Raw genomic sequence first — 6,000 nt, 5'->3', positions numbered from 1 at the left:
ACTGACAGCTCACCGCTCCCCGCATCTTCACAGTTCAAGGATCTATGAAGTTCTGCCTCGGGCTGCCAAGGACAACTAATAACTCAGGACAAAGAGGCATTCAAGGCCTTGGCCAGGAGCCAGTTGGGGTTCATGCTATTCTGTGTACATCCAGATTCTTACCAGCCAAGAGCACCCTGGCACCCTCTCTCCTGTAGATGGGAAGCACTTAAATTAGGGTGTCTTCAGGGGTGGACCCTGCAGGACTGCCACACCACACAACTCCAGTGGTGCCAGTCAAAATGCATTCTAGGGATTTCCCTGGTGGCACAGTGGTTAAGACTCCATGCTCCCAATGCAGGGGGCATGAGTTCGATCCCTGGCCGGGGAACTAGATCCCACATGCGTGCCGCAACTAAGACCTGGTGCAACCAAATAAATAAATATTTTTTAAAAATGCATTCTAGCTTATCGACGCCAGTTACCTAGAAAATAACCTGCGTGGGCTCTGGGAGTTGTACAAGGGATGTCTGGACTATATAAGAGATTCAGTCACTAGGATCTTTTTAGGTGCAGATTCCAGGCCCACCTGAGCCCCAGTAAACCAGACTCAAAGCAGGGCCCACACCTCTGCACCTTAATGAGTCTCTGTTTCTCCCTCACACAGCACCCAGAGGATCCTTTTATTTTTATTTATTTATTTTGGCCGTGCTGCATGGCTTGTGGGATCTTAGTTCCCCAACCAGGGATTGAACCCAGGCCCTTGGCAGCAAAAGTGCGGAGTCCTAACCACTGGACTGCCAGGGAATTCCCCAGAGGATCCTTTTCTAAGTCACTGTCTGCCCATGTCCCACAGGGGCTCTCCATGGCACTTCAGTGGAAAAGCCAAGTCCTTACAATGGACTTTAAGACCTGGCATGGTCTTCCCTCCATTACTTCTCTGGTCTTCACTACTTCCCCCTTCTTCACTGTACTCCAGACACACTGGCCTCCCGCTGTTCCTCCATCCCTTGGAGGGGCGGATGGCCAGTATGCATGACCTGAGGGAGGATGGGCATCCCCCAGTCTCCCCCACTAGCCTGTCACTGTGCCTGAAATCCCACCAGAAGGGGAGCATTGCTTTTGGCTTAGCATCACCCTCTCCCTGAGATCCTATTCCAACCCTTGACAGGATTGCCAAGGGGATTCCTATAGACAAAGCTGAGAGGTTGGATGGGACTCTCGCTCCTCAGAGAGTGATTCTCAGATGAGCAGCATCAAGAGCACCTGGGGGGGCTTCCCTGGTGGTGCAGTGGTTAAGAATCCGCCTGCCAATTCAGGGGACACGGGTTCGAGCCCTGGTCCGGGATGATCCCACATGCCGCGGAGCAACTAAGCCCATGCACCACAACTACTGAGCCTGCGCTCTAGAGCCCGCATGCCACAACTACGGAAGCCCATGCGCTTAGAGCCCGTGCTCCGCAACAAGAGTAGCCACTGCAATGAGAAGCCTGCGCGCCGCACCGAAGATTAGCCCCCGCTCGCCTCAACTAGAGAAAAGCCCGCGTGCAGCAACAAAGACCCAGTGCAGCCAAAAAAAAAAAGAGCACCTGCAACAAAGACCCAGTGCAGCCAAAAAAAAAAAAAGAGCACCTGGGGGCGTGTTACACCTGCAGAGGCTGGGTCCCTCCCCATACCTTCTGAATCAGAATCTGCATTTTAACCCCCCCCACATGATCCACGGGCATGTTAAAGTTTGAGAAGCTTGGCTTTTGATGACTCTGTGATCCCCTCTCGCCTTCTCAAAGTCCCTGTGATAGGCAGTGCCAAAATGTAATTTTGGTACTTGCAGTGGGTCTTGCAGTGGGTCTCTGCCTTGCCCGCATATTAGGATCACCTGGAAAGTTGTGAAAAAGTACTGATTCCTAGGCCCTGCCTGCCAGAAACTCTGATTCAATTGGTCTGCACTGGGTCCCAGCACTGGTGATTTTTTTTTAAAAGCTCCCTGTGTGATTCTAAGGTGCGGCCAAGGTTGAGAACCACTGGCCTGTAGAGATTTAAGAAGTTGCCGGGTTTCCCTGGTAGCGCCGTGGTTAAGCATCAGCCTGCCAATGCAGGGGACATGGGTTCAAGCCCTGGTCTGGGAAGATCCCACATGCCGCAGAGCAACTAAGCCTGTGTGCCACAACTACTGAGCCTGCATGCCACAACTACTGAAGCCCGCGCGCCCAGAGCCCATGCTCCACAACAAGAGAAGCCACCTCAATGAGAAGCCTGTACACCACAACGAAGAGTAGCCCCCGCTCGCCAAAACTAGAGAAAGCCCACGCACAGCAACGAAGACCCAACACAGCCAAGAATAAATAAGTTAATTAATTTTTTAAAAAGAAGTTGCAAAAGGGCCCTGAGCTGAATTCAGCCCACAGATGTATTTTGTTTGGCCTGCACAATGTTTAGAAGTAATTTTGAGTAAGTTTCTCAATAATTTTAAATTGGGAGCTGAAATTTTTCATGAAAAATATCTGGGTTTCTGGCTTCTGAAAAATCAGAAAAGCTGGCAACCCTGAGCCTACATTCTGATGGCAGTGATCTCCTGGATCTGGAAGCCAGGCAGGAGTGCCCTAGTGGCCACAGCTGGCCACATTCACTTATGCACTGGCCTCACCTGCCCCGCCCCTGTAGGCCCCCACGTCTGACACCTGGTTAATGTTCAGCCTGTGCAGAGGTGTGTCTTTCCCTAGGAGGACAGCACAGCAGGAGGAGCAGCCAGCAGGACGGGGGAGGGATGATGAGCCGATTTAAAAAGAGGTGGGATTTCCAGGTTTGTGTCCACTGGGAGCTAGAAATGTGAGTACTAGGAGACCAGATTATTGATCACCAGGTGATTTGCTTCTAATCCCACCTCTGTTTTCACATTGATGCCAAGAATGTGGACTTAAGCAACTGTGTAACTTGCTCAAGTTTACAAACTAAGCAGAACTTGTTCTAAAACCGGAGGCTCCTGACTCCCAGACACAGCATCACACAGCCTAACACATGGCACACTGCCAGCCTGGACCTCAGCCAGGTTGCTTGGCTAAGCCTCAGTTCCTCCAAATTCACCACAGACCATTAAACCTTCCCTCCCTTGGCTGGCGGTTCCTGTTTTGCTTTCTCCAAGGAGAAAGGCAGTCCTTCAGTCATGCGATTGCCCCTCTGACCTCCCTCAGTGCCCCCAGAAAGCTTGATTTAAGAAGATTGGGCTTCCCTGGTGGCGCAGTGGTTGAGAGTCCGCCTGCCGATGCAGGGGACATGGGTTCGTGCCCCGGTCCGGGAGGATCCCGCATGCCGCGGAGCGGCTGTGCCCGTGAGCCATGGCCGCTGGGCTTGCGCGTCCGGAGCCTGTGCTCCGCAAAAAAAAAGATCACCCTTTACCTCCTCCCCCGCCCTTCCCTTCAGACCCTTCTCCAAGCAGCGGTCCACATCGATCCCAGTTAGCACAGGAAATGCTCCTCCCTCAAGGACCTTCTCAATCCCACTGCCCTCCTGCCAGCTTTTCAGATGGAAATCAGATCCTGGAAGGTGAGGCTGTCTGTGCAAAGACTCCCCGGGGCACAGCACTTGAACCCAGCCACAGCTGTTGGGGGTGGGGTGGGATGGGAAGCAGCTTCCCTGAGCATGAGGGGTGAGGCCAAGGGCTTGGCCAGAATGGGCAGAGCGGGAAGCCCTGAAAGGCAAGGAAGTGGTGGGGCTCCTCGAGATGAACAGGGATTGCTTCTGTGCCCTGGATGACTGCACTCATAGTTTCTCAGATGCTCCCAGAGGACCAAGAACCTTGAGGGTAGGCTGGGGTGGGGGGGCAGCAGGGCCAATGCCCTAGGAGTCCAGAGGAATGTTCTGCCTCTTTCCTCCACTGTCCAGCTGTGTAATATTGGGTAAGTCATTAACCTCAGTAGCTTCACCTGTAAAAGAAGAGTGACGATGCCTGCTTGACTGAAGGTTCAGGGCTGGGCAGTACCCCAGACTGACAGGCAGGTGAACCTGGGAGGAGGCATGATCCGAAATAGAGCAGTGGCAGTCAGGTTTCCCAGGAGGCCCTTTGGAGGAGGGAGGGGAGTGAGAGGAGAAACTTTTTAAATCTTCATGGAAAGACCTTTACCCAATCTATCTGTGTAGCCTCCACCCATAACTTTGGGGATAAGGAAGGACAGTGTGTCAGTGGTACTTGCCTTTTTATCCTCACAGCAGCCTTGAGAAGAAGATGATAAATCCCATTTTACAGATGGGGAAAATGAGGTTAGAGGGCTTCAGCGACTTAGGCAGGGCCACACAGGTAATAAATGGTGGAGACAGAATTCACACCCAGGTCTTTCTATCCACGGCACTGCCCTGCCTGGCCCTCAAAGGCTGGACCACTGAGTTTGTTTTGAATGGTGCCACATGTACTTGGGCACGGTACAAAGGTTCCGATGGTGAAAGAAAGAAGTCTGTAGAAGAGGAGGGGGAAGGAAGGAAAAGAGGCTCTGTGATCCAGAATGATTTAAATAAAAAGGACTAGGTGGGGGAATTGACCACAAGCTTAAGTTAATGCACCAGAATGATGTGGCTGCTAAAGAAAGAAGAAAGGGAGGGGAAAAAGAAGGAGGAATCAAGAAAAGGTGAGACTGAACTATTCAAAGCCTAGTGCCCACATAAATATAGCTCATATTTATTGAGCACCTTCTATGTTAGGCACTGTTGTAAGTGCTTTGCTATATGGTAGGCACTATTATTATCCCTATTTTTTAGATGAAGGGAAACTGAGGCACAAAGAGGTTATATAACTTTCCCAAAGTCACACATACAATAAATGGCAGTGCTGGACTATGCAGATATTACAGCCTTGTCCTGAACTCTGCATTGGTCAAGGGGGCTTGATATGACTTGTCGCAGTTCTGGGTCCTAACAGGGAGACTTCAAGAGCTGCGAGCACTTCCACAGGAAGGTGGACTCAAGATAGGAATGATATGATAACTAACTTTTATTGAGCTCTTACTCTGAGCCAGGCATTCCAAGAGCTTTACACAGAGGAACTCCTTTCATCTTCACAATAACTCAAGGGGATGGGCATTATCCCCATTTTACAGATGAAACTGAGGCAAATCACAGGAAGCAAAAAGCCCAAAGAAACTCAGGTGTTTCACCTGCAGAAGGGCAGACTTGAGAGGGTGCCCTCCCTCCCTCCAGCTCTCTGAAGGGCTGTCCTGGAGAAAAGAGAGTGACCTGAAGGCAGAAGAACCCACTGCTGGGCATTAGGATGGGGACACCTGCCCAGGTCAGGGTTACACTCAGTGACTTCTAAGGCCCTTCCAGTCCTGAGACTCTGCCAGCCATTTGGGGCAGAGGACAGGCTAGAGGGAGAAGGGAGACTAGGAAGAAGCCTGGTGGGAACCGTTTCCCCAGAGTTCCCCCAGAATAAACCCCTAATCCCCAATAATGGGAAGAATGGGACGTTCACTCTCTTCCATCTGCCTGGAACCTGGGATCATCATTCATATGACAAAAGTCTATGGTGGTGCCTGACAGGGACTGGAATGGTGGGAGGGAGATGGCCTCCTACCCACCTCAACGGACCATTTGTTGGGCATCTACTACATGCTGGGCAGAAACTTTGATGTCATCTCATTTACTTCCCTCAAAGTCATTTCACAAATGCAGAAACTGAGGCTCAGGTGCAGGTAAGACACTTGCCCAAGGGTAGACATCTGGTGAGCGCCTGGCCAGTTAATTCCAGAGTCAGTGGTCATCTACTGACACATTGTCCCTGCTCTCCTTGCCCTCCTGTGTATCACAGCTGCCTCCATCCCCTTCTCAGGAGGGCCTCAGGGTCCTGGACACTAGGCTGGGTGGCTGGGGATGAGGCTGGAGTGAGACGAGGACGAGGAGTGGCGCTGGGACGGGAGTCACGGGGAGAGGGACACAGAGTTATCGGATGTCGCGGCCAGGGCTGCAGTGGTCAGTGGGTTGTCCTCTACTTTGGAGGGGTGCTCCGTCCCTGCGGAGGGAGTCACATCTGGGAGGCGA

The sequence above is a fragment of the Hyperoodon ampullatus genome (assembly GCF_949752795.1).
Source record: "Hyperoodon ampullatus genome assembly, chromosome: 1".
Lineage (NCBI taxonomy): Eukaryota > Metazoa > Chordata > Mammalia > Artiodactyla > Ziphiidae > Hyperoodon > Hyperoodon ampullatus.
Note: the sequence above shows the minus strand (reverse complement) of the source record.